Raw genomic sequence first — 21,806 nt, 5'->3', positions numbered from 1 at the left:
CATACTTTAGGACTTCATCATTTTGCTGATAATTAGCCCTAGTTGACTTCATCTGTAGTAAGACAAATGGAAGTTCTGGGTAGAGTACAAGGCACATGTGGTACAAATGTCGGTCTTAAAGAAAAAAGGTTTTGTATGGAAGTATAAAACCTTTCACATAACCTAGATCTTAGTAAATAGTGTGAAAATAACATAAATATATTTCCCCCAAGGAAGAAATTTTACTGGTCAACTTTGTTTGGGTCATATAGTAAGAATCACACCCCCTTATCATAGAGGAAAATGGCATTATGAGGGCTGGGAAAAGTAGGCCTGTTAAAGAATTCTAACTTTGATTCAGGAAGCAGTTCCTACCTTTCTCTTTCTATGAAGGAATGGATGAATAGGAATTTGTTAAGTGTTTTATGATGTCCCCAGCATTGGACGTAAATAAATAAAAAAGTAAGAGAGTCCCTTCTCTCAAAGGCTCACATTCTAATGTGAGAGACAATATCTTGAAGTTTTAGTTTCAAGTCAGATGGAAAGGTCCCTTGGAGATCCTTAAGATGTGGCAAAGCAGCTAGAGTGATTTATCTTCTTTAATGCCATTTCCAATAATACAGTCATCTGTTTCTAATGTTAGACCATGTGCTGGTGCCAAGGATTTTCATGAGAAATTTCATTTCTGGATCTTCAGTAGCTGTGGCTACAGCACCTGCAGGAACAATTGCCAGGATGTGGTAATAGAAGTCACTTTCCAGGATGATGGCTTTGAGAGTTGGGCTGGAAGCAGACCTAGAGGGAAAGGGGAGAAAGAAGAGATAGTGCTGCCATTCCCAGGGCCCTGGAGCTTACCTGCCCTTTGGTGGCAGTTGGTCAACAGTTGGTGTTGACGAAGGTTGATCCTTTCTCCATGGTGATTTCCCCATTCAATGATGGCTGCTGGGACTGATGCCTGAAACTTATATGGAAGTATTAATTTCAAGAATATCCGGAATTGATAGGATTTTTCAACTGAATGTTTTTTGGGGAGGAGTCAAATTCACTATATAGCACCATGCATTGTGCCTGTTTAAATATATATGTGTCCCTCTTCATGCTGGAGCAGAAGAGCTGAGTCATACATGTGGGGGTGAGTGATAGAGATTTTGTGAAGGAGGTTAAGTTTTTGAACTTCAAAGAAAAGGGACATAGAAACCATGAGGTTTTTGTTGTTGTTAGTACTATATAGAAACGTTAAGACCTTTTAAAGAGTTTAAAATAAACAAACCAAACCCAATTTGGGACCTCAGCAATGATAGTTCTGACTCAGATCATACCAAATAGTAAAGATAGAGAAAGGGCAGAGATTCGTATAATCGTGGGCTTATTGATGCATTAGGGCCTTAAGGAAATCATTGTCTGAAGTTGCTGAAAGCAATGGGAAGAGCTAACAGATTGATACATTCCGTTCAATTCAACAACTATTTATTAAGTGTCTATTATGTGTTAGGCATTGGGGGTACAGAGATGAACAATGATACAATAACTGCTTGCCTGTCTTGAGTAAATTAGGGGACTAATATGCTTATAAATTTTTCTATATGATACAACGTATACACACATAGAGTGTGAAAATAGCTAGAATGTGATTTAGTCAAAAGTAGAAGCAGGACAAAATGCTTTAAGTAATGTTAAGGAAGGAAAACATTTTCCCCTGTGGGAATACAGGAAGCTTCATGAAAGATGTGGCACCCACAAATATTACAGAGGCCAGACAGATTAAGATCAAACTCAGGGAATAAATTTTGCAGGAATGTAAAATGTGTGAAGGAAAAGTATTAGATAATGACTTGGAGAAGTTGAGTTGGAGCTGAATTGTACAGGGCCCCAAATGCCAAAAACAGAATCAGTGCAGGATTTTGAGCAGGGGTATCATGGTCAGAACTATGCATTAGGAAGAGTACTTTTGCAGTGGGATGAAGAATAGACTGGGAAGGAGAAAGATTATCAGCACGGAAACTAATTGAGAGGCATGATAACAGTAGTAAAGTTTGAGAGAGAAGATAAAATCCAGAATTGGGGTCATGGTTATGTCTGTATAGATAGAGCAGGGAATTAATTGATGGATGGATGGATGGGTAAATGGATAATTGAGTAAATAGATATATGGATAGAAAAAGATAGAAAAGGAAAAAGAGAAGAGGGGAAGAGGGAGAGAGAGGGAGGGGGAAAGGAAGAAATGGAGAGAGAGAGACAGAGATAGAAAAGGAAGGAAGGAATGATAATATAGAAGATATTGTAAAAAAAAAAAATATCAAGAACTGATGACTGTTTACAGATGTTCCTGACCTACAAGTGCCCAAATTCAGGGCTTGTTTATATGAGTTAATTTGCTGAGTCCTGAGCAAATGTCATTTGGTATTGAATGCCAAAACTGAAAGAGATCTCTAGAGGTCATCTGGTCCCAATCCTTGACTCAAACCATAATTATACTTAATCCATTCATCTTAAGGTGATTGACCTTCTCAATCTTAAAAAGATCTCCATTGGAGAAAATTCCATAACCTTAGTAACTGAGCAAAATAGATCATATCAAGATATGGAGGAGTTGGAACTAAAAGGCTGAAGCTATGATTTCACATATAGATAAAATAGTAGAATGATCAACTGTGCAAGGAACAACCCTTATGACCAATCAAATTGTGTGATCAGAATTTTTAAATCTTATTTCATTAAATAATACTGTTCTTGCAGTGACTTGAGGGGTCAATATGATTGGTAGAGAAAAATCTGCTTGCCAGTAATCTAATTTGTTTTAATGTTTCTTTCTAGGGAATAGTAATTATGGGATAGAGATTACTGGGTGTAGCTTAATTTTTTCCTCCTTAAATTTGGATCATTATAAGAGATGTATTGTGGTAAAAGTGAAAAGAGCCCTGAAATGTGGGCTTCAGTTTTATCACTGAACAAGGCATAACATGGTATACATCACTCTACCTCTCTGCAATCGTCTTCCTCACCATAAAATCTGAGTACTTTAAATATATTAGCTTTGTGACCTAGCTACATCAACCTCTTTGAGTCCCACTTTTCTCATCTGTAAAATGGGGACTGTTGAGGAGAGCAATTTGTAAAGTGGCAAGAATTATATAAATATGAGTTACTATGAGAGAGAGTATACTCATCTCTAAGGTGGGGGAATATGTGATTGTGAAAAGGTCCTTTCCAACTCTGTGATTACAATTCATAATGTGCCTCATCATTATAGGAATATCACATTGCCTGAATGATGATCAATTATGTCAAATCAATACTTTTCTAGTAAAAGAGCATAGCTCCTCCTAGTCTTTTTTTTTCTTTTTACTAATTCATTGTTTTTGTATTACTTTCATTTCTGAATATATTCCTCCCTTTTCTCTTTACCTAGTGAGCCATCTCTTGTAACAAAGAATTTAAAAGAAAAAGGTTGAAAAAGCATTTCAGTAAAACTGACCAACACATCCACCAGACCTGGCAATATATTGCAACATTCTACTCCCATAGTGCTGTTAAATTTTTTGTGTCATAGATTTCTATAGCCGTCTGGTGAAGCTTATATATCGATGCTCAGAATAATGTTTTTTAAATACATAAAATACAGAACATCACAAAAAAATTATATTGAAATCATTGTTTAAAAGAAGTTTTTTAAAGTCCATAGACTTCAGGCTAACAAATGCTAGTATATGTTGCTTTCCTTGTTCTGTTTACTTAATAAGAAAATCCTTTCTGTCCCTTCCCTATCTCCTGGAAGATCCTGATGCATGCTAGTGGTAAAGCTGGAGGTTCAGAGGAGAGATAAGAAAGAGCTCCCTTCTGCCCCCTTGAGGGCATTGGTGAGCAAGGCACTTCATTCCTCAGATTTCCCTGAAGGCTCTCTGGCTGGGTACCTGAGATTTCAGACTGTCCCAGTTACTATATCATGGATGGCAGCTCTTCATCAGCTTAGTCATGCAGAGGTGAGAAGTAGAATAAAGATTAAGTGTACATGAGCCTTCCTGAAGCTTACAAGGTATAACTTGTAAGGACAGTATCTTAAGTAATCTAGAGCTGGTTTGTTTAACCCTTTATCCTAGAACACTATCAGACCAACCTCTTCTTTCATAAATATTTGCTGATACTTTTTGCTGTTCCTTCTAGTGGCATTTCCTGAATGGTTTGGAAATTTTAAATTGAGGAGGATGCAGAGAAGAAAAGCATGAGAGAAGGAGAAAGATGTTTCAGTCCTGATTTTAAATTCTATAATTTAAGTAGAAATGGAAATTTGAAATGACATTTTCCACATTTCAGATGAAAGTCTCTTATGAGATACTAGAAAGAGTATTGGTCTTTGAATCTGAAGCCCTGGGTTCCAGTCCTGGGGTCATTTATTAGTTTCATCATCCTGGGATCATATAGCATCTCTGAGTCTCAGCCTTTTCCTCTGAAAAGATGGTGATCATAAAATACTTGTTCCGCATAACCACCAGAACCTATTATGCAGATCAAATGACATAATATATGTAAATTACATTGTAACCAAATCTTTGCATTAGTATTAGCTCTTATGATTATTATTATTATATCCATTATTTAATCCACTTCAAATCTAAAGATCCTAAAAAATCCAAATGGGGAAAGGGATGACAAGTTGTATATTTTGGTCTTACTTACAAGTTAGTATTTGAATTAACTCTTTACAAAAAACAAAAAAAAAAAAATACTTAGAAACCTGGAGTCCATGCTTTTTTTTTAAACTTGATCATTGAAATATAATTAGTTCCTTTCTAATCTAATCTGATCTTTCTAAATAAAGTATTTTACTTTATGTATTTGAGAACTCTGTTCTTAAAGATGGAAGGCTGTATCAGACTACCAAAAAGGTTCATGACACCTCAAAATTTAAGAACTTCTGCTTTAGATATTTCTCTAATTCTGTGCCTAAGATGAAAACGTTGAGAGGGAAGTAAGCTGTTTCTATGTTGGTTTCCTTTTGGGCACTGACGCTATTATCAGCTGTCATTGAGCCATAGGGGTTGGGGAGAAAGAGAGGACTGATACACAGAGACCTGGGGAGGAGTAAGTGTGGTTCCATTTTTTATTGTTTCATGGACTTTCCCAAAGCAGAGGCAATTCCTTTGGGTTTATTATTAGCAAAACCATGGATTTTCCCTCTATTCTTCCTCTGTCTTAACCTCCCCACTTCCCCTTGGCCTAGTATATTTTAGATCTAGTTCACTCAGTCCTTTGATCATAGTTAAGGGGAAGTTTTTGATAAAATACCTGACATACATGTCACCCATTAATGTTTGAGAAATAATTCTGTGTTCTCTTCCATGGACTTTGCAATAACTCTATGAGGTAGGCACTAGAGATACTCTCATCCCCATTTTATGAATGAAAAAACTGAGGCACACAGAGGTTAAGTGACTTGCCTAGAGTCCCTGGCAACTAGTGTAGCATAATTTGAATCCAAATCTTCTAGTTTCTGGGTCCAGAGCAGTTATTTGGGTAAAATGGAGAAATTAAGGTACTTGCAGTTTAATACGTCTTCAGTCTGAATCCTTTCTCAGAGACTATCTGTTGTGATCCTGGACAATCATCTAATCTCTGACACTCAATTTCCTCATCTGTAAGATTAAAAAGAAGAATAGCACCTACCTCATAGGCTTATAAGGATCAAATATCCTTATAATATGTAAAATGTTTTCCAAAGCTTAAAGATCTATAAAATGCTAGTAAGAAGAAAGAGGAAGAAGAGGAGGTAATGCTGCCTCTTTGGGAAATAAGGATTTCTCATCACAGTAAATATAACAAAAGCACACATTTATGCTCTTTAAGGTTTATAAATAGTTTTTTCTACCTTTTTTTAATGGGACTCCCCACCCCCCCAAATTTTGTTAAGTAAAGATTATAGTTACTATTACCTCCACTTGTTTTTGGTCTCATTAGAACTGGAGCTCCTTGCTGAGGAAGTTTTCTCTGCCATTGAAGACTTTGGAAATGACTTGCCCAAAATCACACAGTAAGAAGCAGAAACAGGATCAGAATCTGTATTCCTGTTTCCATATTTAGTACAGTTTTCACTACTTCTATATGTAGTAGACTCTCCTACACTGAACTGCCTGATATCACCTCTTACAATAAAAGAAAAATCCAGTCTTTCCCACTGCGCACACACAGACACACACACAGAGCATTCCATGGTTCCAAAAACTGTTCATCTCAGCTCTCATTTCCTCTCTTGAATACCTCCTCCTCTTCTGTGCTGGGACACTTCAATCCTGTTAGCTGTTATCCTGATTGCCCACCTTAACAACCAAGCATGGTGGAGCAACAGCTTGGGAAATGGAGCTAGAATGCATAAATAGGCAAAACAAATTTTTAATTTCTCTGTGCAACATTTAGGAATGCCTCTTCCTTTCGTGTCACCATGCTTTCCTCTTCTCTGATAGCTTGTAACATGCAAAAGTTCACATGAGATATATACACTGAATCCTAGGGAGTAGAGTTCAGTTGTCAAATGAGGTTCCCTGGAAGCAACCAGATGTGGCTAATGGAGGGGGAAGATGTTAATGAAGAGCCAAGTTATTGCTGTCTATTTAAACTAAACATTCTCACTCTCCATTCTCAATTGAAAATGTTTTCTTTCCCAACTTTGTTAACAAATAAGTCTTGACATTGTCAGTTCTGATAACAGATTATATGTCACCATGTTAAGATGCATATTGTTTAAATCACTCCTTGAAAAGAAACTTATTTAAAAGAGAAGTCTAGGTTAAGAATGAGGAGATAGGGAGAGCAAGGAGAAGGAAAGAGGTACATGTGTGTTTGTATGTGGGTGTCAGAGATAGAGGTACAGAAGAGAGAGAGAGAGAGAGAGAGAGAGAGAGAGAGAGAGAGAGAGAGAGAATAAGAATCAGCCAAATATTGTTTCCTAGTAAAAGCACACCTGGGAACATAGACCAAAATGAAAAACAAACAAACAAACAAACAAAACAAACCCATCATTTGGGAGGTTTTTGGTAACAACTCTGATTCTTTCTCTTAAAACCAGGAGAGGGAGCACTAGTCCTTAAGTCACTACTAAGAGTGATAATGGGGCTTTAGGGGAAAGACCTCCTTCTCTGCGCCCTCAGTCATGCTCACCATAACTCAGATCCATAAAGGAATTTCTGAGGAGAGTTCCCTGGGATTTGGTTTGCTGCTGTTTGATTAGTTTGGGTGTGATTACTAAATGTTGAACTGGAGACTTTTGTCTAGGGCAAGTCACAGGAAGAATCACTGAATAGCAACTGACCAAATTATTTTCTTATTACTAAAACTTCACTTTTTAAGAAAACTGAAGGATAAACGGGTTGCTTGAAACTACTTGTGCAGAGGTTGCTAGTCTACCAAGAAACCTTTACAACTTTTCCTGTAGGGCCTAGAGATACAACTTTTTTTCAGAAAATGTCACCAAAAAAATGCCACTCAGCATCTTGAATGTGCATGTGTCTCTGCACCTTTCCAGTTGGTGTCTCCCCACTGTGTGAAGAAGCCAGGGTGTCTCTGACACGTGGGTTATGTAAGCATAAAAGCAGAAATGGAGAAGAGGAGAAGAGCAGCACTTGGAGGCGGTGGATTGCATTGGAACAATTAGGGAGACTTTGGAATACGTTTATTAATGATGGGCTGCTTCAAAGCTGGGCTGGGCTGAATGGTCCAGGAACCATTCCAGCAGCTCCACGAAGAAAATGGCTCAGTACCCTGTTGTCTCCTGCCCCTGCTGCGGTAAATTTGAATCAGGCCTCTAGTTCCTCCCCCTCTTTTGCTTCACTTGAAAAGAGGAGGAGGAGAAGAAGGAGGAGGAGGAGGCAGCATAGGCAGAAATTTTGTTACTTTCTCTCCCCCGGCTCCCTATGGCTTTGTAGTTAGTGCTGGCTCCCTGTGTTAGTTGGTTACCCAGTGGCAGCAGGAGGGTGAAGGCGCTGCATGTGTGCTTGAGAGAGGAGGCCTGGAGCTACCAGCTCTTTGTAAGTATAACCTACAGGCCCTGGCCCATCCCATCCCCCTACTATAATGTTTTGGAATTAGTTAGGGCCTTGGATGGGTAGGGGCCAAGGGAGGAGGGAGAGTATGAGATTTTTGACTCCCTTGGAAAATATGGAAATTACTAAGAATTTTCCCAAACCTTAGATCCAAAGGGAGGTTAAAAGATAATTGGAGGGAAAAGGAAATAGGGGTTTTACTCAAGTGAACAAAGAACTTCTCTCAGGAATTTCACTGCCTTTTTTAAAAGTTTACTTTGACTATATTGAATGGATAGTGAGCCATGTATCTGGGCCCATTTTCTAACATGTACCCCAAAGACATTATTACCCTATTAGGTGAAGCAAAAGGGGCTGGATTATTAAATAAAATTGTGTCATAGCTAGCAAGTTTTTCATTCCAGATTGCAAGCATTCACGCACTAGCTTTCCAAGGGAAACTGAGCTACAGAGAGGCTCAATGATTTGTGACTTCGGGTCGGTGCTGATAAGATTGAAGACTTCCAGTCTTCCTAGCCTTAATAATTAATGTAGGATTTTGTTCTAATGATATCCATTTCTTTCTTTCTCCTTCATCCCCAACATATATCTCTCTGTCTCTGTCTCTCTGTCTCTATCTCTCTGTCTCTTTGTCTCTCTGTCTCTCTCTCTCTCTGTCTTCCCCTTCTCCCCTTCCTCTTTCCCTCTCTTATAGCTTCACATAAGAATCTAGGTACTTCCTGGTTAAGGTCTTTCTGTTTTCCAACTAACTGAGGAAAAGCATAATACCCATTTTAAAAAGAAAGCTTAATCTGTATACAGCCAATTCTGTATATCTTCTGTCAGACTAGAGTATGAAGTCCCACAAAGATTCCACATAAAAGGTTGGGAATTATATTGGATCCCTTGATTCATCCTCTACCAGTATTACTATATGACTGTTCAATTACACCAAGAATTAACAGAGCTACTTCAGGCCTGCAATAACTAGAAATCAGTAGACTCAAGCAGTTTTAAAATAAGCTCCTCCTTCTCTCTGTAAAGGCCTAGGCCCTCCCTTTCCACATCCATTATCTGACTATAAAAACAGAAGATACAAAAGAATTACTCTCATTTTACATGGCAAGTGCTTGAAAGTTGTCAAATGCTCTCCTCACCAATTGTGACTATAACATAAGTATTGTCATCCCTATTTCACAGCAGAGAAAAGGAGGCTTTGAAAGCTTAAGTGACTGTCCACAGGCACACCACTAGTATCTGTGGTAAGATTCAAACCTAGGTTTCTTGACTTAAGTACCAGAATCCTAGCCACTAACCCATTATGCCTCTCCCTTCCATCCTGCTCTGGGTACTTTCCACAGGGTTTAGTTATCCTAAATACAGAGCTTTTCATTCCTGCTGATAGTGGAATACAAAACTGTTATGAAGACCCAACTGGAAATGTCATGCCTGACCTCCCTTCCACAACCTTTTTTTGTGAAATCTGAAATTGTTTGAGACAGGTGTCTTGTGGGTCTCTCTTAAAAGATGTTCTCTCTCTCCAACATGTACTGTATTGCTGCTGCCTTCTCCAAGAGTTTTGTATCTCAAGCTTTCTGTTCTATTTTGAAAACTTGTAGCAGAAATACATGCCTTGGCAGATACAGATACAATTTGAATTGCAAGCATCTGACCTGAATATTTGGCATGCAATTAGCAACTTGGTTTACCAGAAGTGGAAGGTGGTTAATCAGCTTGGCACCAGACGTTCTTCACTGCTCTAAGGAGTATCTAAATTTCCAGCTTCTGCCATTCCTAGGGGTCAGGTGCTAAAATACAGAATTAGCGCATGTTTTCTTTTGCCTCAGAGAGAGTGAAAGTGTATGTTAGTAGGGAGAAGCTGACATGTCACACTCTATCTGTAGCTTTTACTGACTTCTCCCTTTTTGCAACATATGTTACCAGTCTTTGAGCAGCCCACACTAAAATAAGTTCCCCAAAGCAGATGTGTTCCCTCCCCACCGGTGCAATTACCAAAGCAAAAACAGTATCTTAAAGAATTGTCTTCTTCAGCATTGACCGTACAAAACAAAAAAGAATAGGTGAGGCAGATAGCACGAGGGATAATGTCAGGAAGAAGTTCAAAATCTGTCTCAAACACTCTCAATGGGGATAATAATACCTATTTTATAGGATGCTTGTGAAGATCAAATGAGATAATTATATGTAAAGATGTGTTGTGAACTTTAAAGCACTATATAAGTGCCAGCTATTCTGTGTAATGTGCTAGGAGTGTATCAATAATAAATTTGAGCTGGAAAAGGCATTAGAAGCCAACTAATCCAATCTTTTCATTTTATAATTGAGCAAACAGCCTCAGAGAAGTCATACCTTGCCCAAAGTAATACAATGGTTAGTGTCAAAGGTAGGATTTGAACTCAGTTCTTATTCTACATTAATTTTGCTACAATGCCTCCCAGTGGAATACAGGAGTTCATAATTTAGAATATTGGTTTCTGTACAAATGTGCTCCAGCCCTCTAATGCATATCAGTATCAAAAGGGCCAGAACTCTATTGTTAGCAAAGAGAGTAAATACGAGTTACCAGGTATTTAAAGATAATAGATGATTGAATCCTACAACTAGAAGGGACCTTGGAGATCCTATAGTTCAAAATACTTCATTTTAGCAATATGAAAATGGAAACCCAACAAGTTGAAGTAACTAACTTAGAATCACATGGCAACTTGTCCTCAGAGCCAAGAACCTTGAATTCTGAGTCCAGCTTTGTGTCTTCTCTGACATGCTGCTTCCACACAAAGGAATTTTGAGGAGGTTTGCTAGTTATTTTTAATGTGTTCTGGGTTTAGTTTGGTTTGGTTTTTTAATGGACTGGGACATAGTTTAGGACAGATCTTTTGGGAGAAATGTTCCCAGCAAAGGTGTCGTGAAGAACTTTTGTCCAGAACTGATTCTGTGCTCCACTCCAAAAACCCAATTGCCCTTTAAAATGTTTGATCAGATTCACTGTTTCACTACTACCTGAAGTTTCAAGTAAAGAGGGAATTAAAGAATAGGAATAAAACCAGGACAGATGCTGCCAGAGGGCCATTGGACATTACATTGGCCTGAACTTTTCTTTAGAATGGGGAGAAGCAATAGCCTGTCACCCTAAGAAGCAGCTTGTCATCATGGGAATTTGCCCAGGCCACCTTATAGAGGTTGCCCAACTTCTGAGATCAGTCAGTGAGAAGATGAAACTTACACAAGCATCCATTCTACCACCTACACCCTTTTACTGGGTTTTTCCTTACAGATATAAAGTATAACTATAGACATGGCCCAGTGGGATTTTAAATGAATTAATGAAGATAAGATTATTTCTTTTTCTTCTCCCCCCTTTTTTTTTTGATCCTCTCTATTCAGATACTCTGGTATCTTTGATTGTGTCAGTTCCAACCTCCCCCTCCCTTCATAACTGAAAAGCACACTTTATTTGGCATACAGATAGGTTGTACTAAGGCAGGAAAGGCTGGTACCATCTGAGGCAATTACACCCTTACCCCCAACAAATGAAAATAGGTGATAGATATTAAGCTGTTCCTGGAATCAGGAGATCTGAGTTCACATCTAAACAGTCTTAGGTATTTACTATTTGAATTGAACAAGTCACTTGACCTCTGTCTGCCTCAATTTCCTCATCTGTAAAACAAGGATAATAACAGCACCTCTTGTTCTGTCATGACACTCCCCTGAGATGCAGACACTGGCAAACCATTGGGTAATTTCCAATTCAAACTAATTTTTCTTGCTAACTAGGTGTTAAATTCAATTGTTTCTGGTTACTAAAGGAATCTTTAGTAACGCAAATATTATTAGTGTCCTACAAATTGTTTTCATCCTGGACCAAAGTCTCAATTACTTTTCCTAGTTATGATGTTGGATGTTCCCCAGAACTGAATAGATGGATTAATTATGATGTATTTATGATACACCTATCACAAATGTTTTCTTTTCACTTAACATTCATGTCAGAGTATACCTGAAGTGAATCCCAGCCACTCCTTGAGAAATGTTAAGATCCCAGGAAATTTTACCATAGTGTCATGAATAATTAGTCAGTTCAGTTGAGATACTTACATAAAGGAAGATTGCCCCAGTGGTTGGAAGGCTTGACTCTATTTCCAGGATTCCAAGTGTACTAGCCAGGTGTTCTCTGGACAGAATTATAACTTCTGGGCTCTTCTATTTTCCCTGAGGAAGTAGAAAAATGCCAGAGTGCTCAGACACCTAAGGAGGGCACAGCTAAACAGCTGGTTCCTGAACATTCTCTTAAGTGATAGTAGCAGTAGCAGCAAATTGCGGAAGCAATTGGTGTCATGGCAGGGAGAAAGAATGCAGGGGTATCCTGAGGAAGAGATGGCCTTGGGAAAGAATGGCTGGCACAGTCAATGAAGTACTGCTCACCCCTCTCTGAATTATAGAAGGCCTTTGGCTAACCTTTCCCCTGACTGGTCATTCGTCACCTGCTCTACACTTGTACTGGCTGCAGGAAAAGCCAGTAATGGTTTGAAACACTTCAGGCTCTGCCTCATTTTAATTGAAGCATTTTATTTAATTTATGTTTAGTAAAGAGACATGAAGCCTAGTCATTCCCAGAGCAAGAAAAACGTACACCAGAGGATCTTGGCAGGGCTCTCTGCTACCTGCCTCCATGTGCTCAGCCTCCTCATGCGCTTCATTATTAATGCAGCATGCTCAGCCCACATGCAGTGCACATATTTGCATAACCCAGTGATTGTACTTGCAGTCCAGCTACTGAGCCTGGGCTTTCAAGCTGGAAATCCTGGTTCATTTAGAACACTTCTTACTGGAATTTTGAATGGGATCTACCAACGCCCTAAATGGTTCTTAGCTGTATCATGTATAAGTGAGAACAATAGAGAACAATTCTGGCCCTCTGACGCCAGAATAGGCTTCCCAGATTCATGAATTAAAATCAAAGAGAAAAAATTAATCCTTCATATCCCTTCACTGGAAATGGCTTTTGCTTCTGGCTCACACTCTTAATACTATTATTTTGTTTTTCATTAATGATCATACCAAATATGGGTATTATGTAAATCTGTTTCATTGTTCTCCTTCCCTCCCAGTAACCTGGCTGCCCAAGTCTTGTTGCCTTGCTGTACTCCACAGGGTTACTTCCGAGAGGGATGATGAATGAAATTTATGCAGCAGATCTTTTCATCACAACCTGTCCTTCTGGGTAGACACATACTGGCCCACAGCTAGTGTATAGCATAGCATAGAAGTATTCCTGCAACACCTGGCTGACACAGAGGCCACAGCTTCCTCCCTGCTAACTGTCCACTCTTAGGGAATGGTGGGCAAGGCATATAAATGCCCTAAATAAATGATTTCTGCCCGCTTGGTCCTTGCTACTGCAGCCCTAGCTGCAGAACTTATGAGACTTCTCCCTCTGTCTCCATTCATAGCTCAAGTACTACTCCTTTGAGAAAAGTGGCCATTCCCTAGATTGATCTACCTTCTTTCTGTGTCCCAGATAGCACACAGCATTAGAGATAAGGGCAGAAACAATCAGCTTGCCTTACAGTGTCTATGTTTCAAAGCCAGGCACCATGTGAGCTTCCTCAGTTTCCAACTCATTCCCCATCTTGCAACTTGCCCCTTGTGACACCATTGCCCCTCCCCTCAGGCTTTCCACTCTGACAGTTGCTTTCATCCAAAGCTATTGGCAGATTTGTCTTTGCAGTATACCAGGCATCCTCGGCATTGGGGACAGAGACCACAATGAACCTGTCTCTACCCTCTAAAAGCTTGTATTTTATGGGGGAAACAGCTCTGAATAGGGTATGTGTGTCTGTATTGTACACATGATATATGTGTGCCTCTTATATAGTTATATTTGACAGGATATATAGCTATGTAATTATGTTACATGTTATCACATATATTATTATCCTTATATTATAGACCAAGTCTATGTAGGTATTTATAGGATACACAGATAAGTATATAGCTATATATACATGGGCTGTGTATATAGACATAACTATAAGGGGGTACATATACATTCCCTTTCACCAAATTGAAAATCTCATATGCAAAGCTATAAATGATTTGATCATCTACAATCTGGTCTCCTGATTCAGTTCAGTCCAGTGCTCCAGCTCTTAGGTCCCCAGACCTTTATGATGGGTGCAAAATCCCTTGTAAATGGCCTGTGCTTTCCATTCCTATTTGCCAACACAATCCCTTGAATTAGCCACCCTTTGACTTGCTGTGCTGTGTATCAAAGTAGAGAAGAACCAGTGCTGTAGGCTACATCATCCTTCTTGACAAACTGTAGATTCCTTGGTTTGTGCCTAATACTTTGAGAATCTGACTACCTAAGTGGATATGCTTCTTCCATTGATCCCTATGCCAACCTCTGTACTTAATAACTGGTTTGGGAGAATTACTTTGCCCCACAAGTAGAGAAGAAAATAGGGGGAAAGGAACCAGTCACCAAGAATCAGTGTTTCCATGAGTGAGCTTCTCTGTGCCCTCTTTACTGTTTATATAGAGGATGGAAATGAGGTGGAATAGAGGGGTTGGACAGGTGAGTGAAAGAGGAGGTTCTTCATTAATCTAGAGGCAGCATACAATAAGGATGGGAGGATGTCACTTTTTAATGTAAACATGTAGCAGTAACAGCTAAACTCCGACCTTTGCTTTTGAATGACAGCTGTCGAATTTCCAGCAATAGCTTTCTGCAAATCCTATTCCTAATCCCCACATCTGCCTCTTTTGTCCTTCTGGTCCAGTAACCATGTAGAATTCCAATTTTAACTGCTTGACCTACTAGGTACATGTCTGGGAAGCGAAAGAGTTAACAAATGGAAGCCAAATTGGCTTCCCCTGAGAGAGCCCTGCTGAACAGAACAAGTTTCAAACTGTTTGTTTACATACTGCCTCCTTCCTTTCTGCTGCTCCAGAAGCAGCAAGAGTAGCCAGGCCTCCCAGTTTTAACCCAGGAAAATCAAGCCTATGGGCAGATGATATATGCTCCAAGTAATGAGTGTCCTTGGGGACCACTATCTCCTGCTCTGCCCTGCCCTGAATCCATCAATCCTAAACCCAGGGCTATTGCCACAAGGACCAGCCCAGGCTCAACCTTTACTGCTCTGTGGCTCTCCCTTCTCCTGGGTCATAGTCCAATCTCAAACCCCATACCCTGCAGTGGGACATCTGGTGGTGCAGTTCATTTGTGCAATTATTAATAGTTTGTTACATAATAGCATATAACAACTCACAACTGTATTAATTTCATTAATGGCAACTTTTTTCAAATTTCTTGATTCATAATGTTTATTAAATGTCTTACTAGTTATATATTTGGTACAGTTTTAGTCAATTTATAATTGATTTATTTTTTTATCTGAATGTAATTTTTTTTTTCAAGCAGCTTCCAAAGTCCAAGTTGTATTCTAGGGAAAAAAATGGAACAATACAAGTGACTTTCTAATCTTTCAGTTTTAGAATATGAATTAAATGTTTAAAAAACCTTCAACAATCCAACAGACAATTATGAAACCCCTACTTTCTGCTAAGTACTAGATATACAAGAATAAAAATTAAATAGATTCTATCCTCAAGAAGTTATATTTCTACTAGAGGAAAACAATGCGTGTATTTGTGTGTGTATAGATATTATATTTATATGAATAATAGAACACCTGTTTTCCTTTTCTTTTAAAAAAAAAGCATTTTGATTTCTAAAAACAACATTTTCGTATGATATAGTTTTGCTTTTGTTTTGCTGAGGCATTTAGGATTAAGTGACTTGCCCAGAGCCACACAACTTGGAAATGTTAAATGTCTGAGGCCAGATTTTGAACTTAGGTCCTCCTGATGTCAGGGCTAGTGTTCTATTTATTGCACCACCTAGCTGCTCCTGTTTTTTTTTTTTTTTTTTTTTTAAAGCATTATAGACTACAAGGCAAGATCCCCAAAGTCTCAGTGCCTAGAAGTCCTGAAGGGATTTAACAGGACTTTTTCCAGCACAAGCCTTACCTACCTGTATATTGGACCCATGCACAGAATAGCTATAGAACCAGCGCTGTAGGCTATATTATATCCTCCTTGACAAACTGTAGATTCCTTGGTTTATGCCTAATACTTTGAGAATCTGACAGCCTAAGTGTATGTGCTTCTTCCATTGATCCATATGCCAAATTCTCTACTTAATAATTAGTTTATGAGAGTTACTCTGTTCCCCACATTATCACCTTTTAAAAGCCCAACCTGGTAATAAATATTTTTGAACTTAGAGTGATCCTTAGAAAATGAAAACAAATCTACAAATTATAAAAAGGAAAAGTTCTTTTCATCATTAATTTTTCCTTAAGTAAATGTGCTGTATCTTTTAAAAAGATGTCACTTAGGCAGTGAATTCTAACTCTGACCAGTTACAACCATATAAATGGATGGCTTTCTAACCTCAAATTTCACTGTCTTTGGAAGAAAAATATCTTTTAACTTCTATATAGTTCATTAGCTCTTGCTTTGAATATTTAAATGTTGTTATGTTGCAAAATTATCCATTTTACCCTTGCCAAATCGTTAATTACTTTCCACTTATAGTAGTTTATAGGACAATTTGATTTGTCTTGAGATATGGAGTGAGAAGGATTCTCAAGACAATTTAAAGATTTTCTATATGAAGACAATTTTGTATCTTGAGAGTTCATAGAATAGAACAGTTCTCTGTCATGACTTGGTGATTTAGCATCAACATTTTCCCATTTGTCCCACTATTGTTTGTATATCTAATGATATCATTTGTTGTAAAAAGAGGGGGGAGTTGTATATTCTACATATTATATGTGCATTTATAATAGCTCATACTCTATATAGAGGTTTGAAAAATTATCAGCAAAATATTAACTATCAAAGCAGATTTATTTCTTTGTTTTTAAATAGTTTTCTGTCCTGTACAAATTGGGAAACCCACAAGCCAAACAACTTTGAATCTACAAGGCTTAACTGTTAAACTGAGTCTGGGAGCTGGTAACTTTCCAAGTTAGTTTCCAAGAAAGTTTCATAAATCATATGCCATCAGTCTCACAGGAGTCATAGGAGTATAGACTTAGAGCTAAAAGGGTTCTCAGAACTTCACCTCCTTTCGATGAAGAAGTATTTGGAGAGGCTGGGATTTGTCCAGCATCTCACAAATAGTAAGCATAAGAGATAGGATTTCAACTCGGATCTCTTGATTCCAGAAATGGGACACTCTCCATTATACTATAGTATTTCCCATAGGCCCTATTGGACTCGTTCTAGTTCCAAGGACAAGGACTATTGTTATTTGTCATGTCACTAAAAAACAAGGTATGATGGGAAGCAAACCAAGATTTACAAAAATCTTTCAGAAGGCTTACGGGTTTTTCTCTATCCCAAATTAAAAGACAGAGAACTATAAAATTAAACTGTGGCATTTTAGGATTAAAGCATCTGGAAAAGAGGGAATGTTGAGGTCAGATAGATCTCAGACACTCGAAACTACTCTGGTTGGTAAATCTGTGAGTTTTCTTCTGGCTATATTATGTGTTAATATCACCCTGACCTGGTGATGTCCTAAACAAAGAGGAACAACAATAGATTTCCAGTTATTGATTTCTCCTACTGTCCAGGGATATCAAAAGCATCTCAAAATATGAGAAGAAAGAAGAAAATACAAAGTTGTTTTTTTTTTTTAAACTTAAGAAGAGTTTAGATGCAGGCTTGGTTAGTCCGATAGTCTTTTTTTCATTTTCATGAGGAAAAGCTTTTGATTCAATACCACCAAGAACCCAAAGGATGTCATATATGTGTTTTAAGTAGAATTTAAGTTGTTGAGTGAATACATATTCCATTTCTGGCAAATGTCATTGTTTCCAACTCCAATTGATTGCAGGTTGTATTAGAGGTCATGGCAAAGGAGATCAGGTCCGAAGGGTTCCAGATTCACAATTAGTGCTGTTTAGTTTATTCTTCACATTTGAAAATAGCAGCAAATGGGAAGAGGGAAAGAAGAGTGAGCAAAAATGGCAAATGCAACAGGCACCTTCTATTATAATCAAACATATGATACTTGTCTTTAAAAAAAGAGACACATTTTTTTTTTGTTTTGTGACACACATTTCAAAATATGTGTCTCATTTCTGATGCACATATCAATGAAATCACCAGTCCAGTTCCTATTCTTATTTCAAAATATAGAATTTAGAGATGGAAAAGACTTTTGGGTTCATCATATCCCACCCTCTTCTTTACAATGTTTAGTAAACCTTAATATACTACATAAATATGAACTTCTGCTACTGTTAATTGTAAACTGTTACAGATGAGAAAATGAGGGTCCTTTGAGGTTCTAGGATTTTCCCACAATCCCTCAACTAGGAACTAAAAAGCCAGGATTTAAGGACAGGTCTTTAGATTCTAAATCCAGCATTCTTTCTTAGTGGCGACTTCATCATTGCCTCCCCCCTCCCCCCTTGAAAAATGCTTTCTGGCTATTCATACAGGGACAGTACTTGGGGAATGGAGCTTATATTTTGCAGGGGTAGCAAATTGTAGTGCTATGAATTTCTTGCTAAGTTATGCTTTCACCAGCTTAGTTTAGTGATTCATAAGCCAACCTTCATACCTTCTCAGAGTTCAATTACTTTATAGTTTGTACCAGCCTAGGTACCAAGAATCTAGAAATTATCTCCATCATCCCATTTTCCTCTTACCCCCCACTCCAAAAAAGGACATGTGTACAATGAACTATCATTTATCTGGAACTTAACGCTCTACAACTTTAGGACATATCCAGAACACTGCTGAGAAACAGGAAATAATCCAAAGAGGCCCCTGAGCAGCCAAGATAGACATGACAGAATTCCAACACTAAAGCTCATGCACTTATTAGAAAATCGAAGAGCCCCTTCAGGACTTCACTGAGGGCCTACTTAGGCCCATTTGATGCATGTCTAACCATCTCAGTTATGTCATCTGCAAGACCAAAGCAAATTAGAAGTGGCAAGCACACTGGCAACAGCAAGAAGTGACAGCTGATAGGAAAAGAGAAGACAGAAAAAGCTGGAAAAACCAGACAGACGCAAAACCTTAAAAAGCCCAGCAGTCTAGGACCATTAGCATAGGAGCACATAGCCCAGAAAGCACCAGCAGCCGTCAGAGCATCACTGCTTCACAAATATGGCACGCCACAATAACTGATATTCACAGTAATCATCTTGAGTCACTGAAAAAAAAACTATGAGCATATCCTCTAAATTGAACAGTGGAAAATTTAAATACACTTACAATGATTTCCATTTTTTAAATGGTCAAAATTGGTGGGGGATGGGGGGGAAGAGAGGATCTTGGCTCTCACAAGGGTGAACTTATTACCCAGGTAATTTAGCCTTCAGTCTCTTCCCCTCTTTCATTCATACCCTACATAGCTGACAAAATAATCATTCAAAGGCACATCTGATTATGTCATATACCTATTTAAAAATTATTTCTGATTCCCTGTGATTTTTTTTGTACAAAATTCTTGCTCTTCAGACTTGAATGCCAGATTCTCACACCAAGCTGCATTTCTATCCTCTCAAATTACTCTCTTTCATAAATTATCTTCCACCTAAAGTATACTAGCTTTTCCTGAATTTGTTATTCCATCTGTTTTCTCAGTCAGTCAACAAGCATTTATTAGGCACTTACTATGTTCCAGGCACTATGCCAAGTGTTAGAGATATAAAAAATGCAAAATCATGATGTCTGCCTTCAAATGGGAACAAAGTTTGCAGATAATTATGTATATACAAGACATATACCATTTAAATGGGAGATAATCTCAGAAGCCATTAACATTTTTCGGGGGTGGGGGGGAGGGGGTAGCAGGGGAACCAGGAAAGGGCTCTTCCACAATTTGGTATTTGAGTTCTGTCTTGAGGGGAAACCAGGAGTCTGAAATGGGGGTGGATAACATTCCAGTCTTGGAGGACAGCCAATTGGGAGATGGAGGATTGTGTTCAAGGAACACAAAAGTAAAATGTAGGCCAGAATAGCTGAATCATAGAATGTGAAGAAGGGAACAAAGGATAAAAGGCAAGATCTTATATTTAATTCTAAAAGTAATATTAAATCCCAGAATGTATTGAGGAGAGCAGTAACCAACCAGGTCAGACTTGCACTTTAGGAAAATCACTTCAACAATTGATTGAAGACTAGCATCCATTGCAGCTTCAACCATTTTCTCTGACTCTCCCCCATGCCTGGAATGCCTTTCCTTCTCTCTTCCAACTTCTGACTTCCCTGCCTTCCTCAGAGTTCCAACTAACTAACGTACCACTTTTTTCTACAGGAACACTTCCACAATCCTTTTTAATTGCAATGTCTTTAGTGTGTTAATTACCTCCTATTTATTGTGTATTTGGTTGACCTTGCATTTTTTTTGTTTGTAGATTGATTGATTATACTGTTATGGAGAATGGTTTGAAACAGGGACACCTGCTTCAGAAGGCTTTGTTAGTGTAGAAGTATGAGGTGATGAGATATAAGTTGAAGGAAGGGAACTTATAAAGAGATGTTATGAAAGTAGGAATGAACTAATTTGACAAGAGACTGATAATGTGGGATGTGTATAAATAAGGAGTTGATGTTGGCAACCAAGTAAAGTTGAGAGAAATGGAACAAAAGGTTAGTAGTGAGGGAAAAGGTAGAATTTGGGGGAAAAGATAATTCTGTTTTGGCATGTTGAGTTTGAGGTGCTTATGAAACATCCAATTTTGATGTCCTAAAGAAGTTGGTGGTTCATGACTGGAGCTCCAGAGAGAAACAAGGGTTGGGTATATAGATCTGGCAATCTTCTACATAGAAATAATACCTGAACCCATTGAAGCTGATGAGACCACCAAGATAGCTTAAATAGAAAAGAGAAAAGGGATCAGAGTAGAACAGTATAGTTATTTATGAGTAGAGGGCCTGATCTAAATGAAAGTCCAGCAAAGAGACTAAGAAGGAAGAAGGGGGTACACAGATAAGAAACCAAGAGAGAACAGAGCCAGGAAAACCCCCAAAGAAGAGAATATTCAAGAAAAGAGGTTAAATGGAAATATTCAAGACTGCAGAAAAGTCAAGAAGGATGAAGACTGAGAAAAGTCCCTTAGTTTTGGCAATTGAGAAATCATTAGTAACTCTGGAGAGAGCAATTTCTGCTGAATGATGAGGTTGGAAGCCAGAAAATAGAGCGTTTAAAAGCAAGTGAGAAAATCTAAGTAGAGCTCTCATGGATATCTTTCTCAAGGAGCTTAATGGAAAAGGATAGGAGAAACATAGGATGACAGAAGGGAGATATGAACATGTTTGTAAGGAGCAGATAAAAGATTGAAGTTTAGAATGGAAATGCTAAGAGGTAACAATCTGCTGAAGAAGATGGGAGGGCATCTAATCAAGGGTTGTCTCTTCATGTAAAACAGGAGTGAAGGTAGAAATGGTGGGAAAAGATGTTGGAGTGATATATGATTACAGAGGACAGAAGAAGAAAATCTCTGCAAATGTCCTCCATACCATTTTTGAGATTAGCTTCTCAGTTAAGAGGATTAAGGAAGCAAGGTTGTCATGAGAGGCTTGAGGAGAGATGAAAAAATTAGGAATAACCACTATGGACACAAAATTTCCCACAAGTCTGGAATACACTTTTGTAGTAGGCCAATAAAATAAGAGTCTATTTAAATAAAATGTTTGGAATCAGACAACCTGGGTTCTAATCATAGCTGTACCATTTATTTACCTCTGTGACTTTGG

The 21,806-nt window shown here is 38.3% G+C and overlaps 1 protein-coding gene across 5 annotated transcripts in view; it reads left to right on the top strand.

Moving 5' to 3' along the window:
• The window catches only part of ATXN7L1 (ataxin 7 like 1), a 238,297-nt gene that overhangs the window by 130,660 nt on the left and 85,831 nt on the right, over positions 1-21,806 (top strand). Inside the window, exon 1 of one of the 5 annotated variants that reach the window (XM_031938735.1) lies at positions 5,652-7,994. The exons of the other annotated variants lie outside the window; for them this stretch is intronic. The gene's annotated coding sequence lies outside the window, so the exon portion shown is untranslated. Of the gene's footprint in view, positions 1-5,651; positions 7,995-21,806 lie in introns of those variants that run through there. 5 annotated transcript variants of the gene reach the window in all.

Source organism: Sarcophilus harrisii, chromosome 5 (assembly GCF_902635505.1).
Source record: "Sarcophilus harrisii chromosome 5, mSarHar1.11, whole genome shotgun sequence".
NCBI classification, from domain to species: domain Eukaryota; kingdom Metazoa; phylum Chordata; class Mammalia; order Dasyuromorphia; family Dasyuridae; genus Sarcophilus; species Sarcophilus harrisii.
The sequence above is the reverse complement of the archived record's forward strand: the minus strand, read 5'-3'. Positions and strand labels throughout refer to the sequence as shown.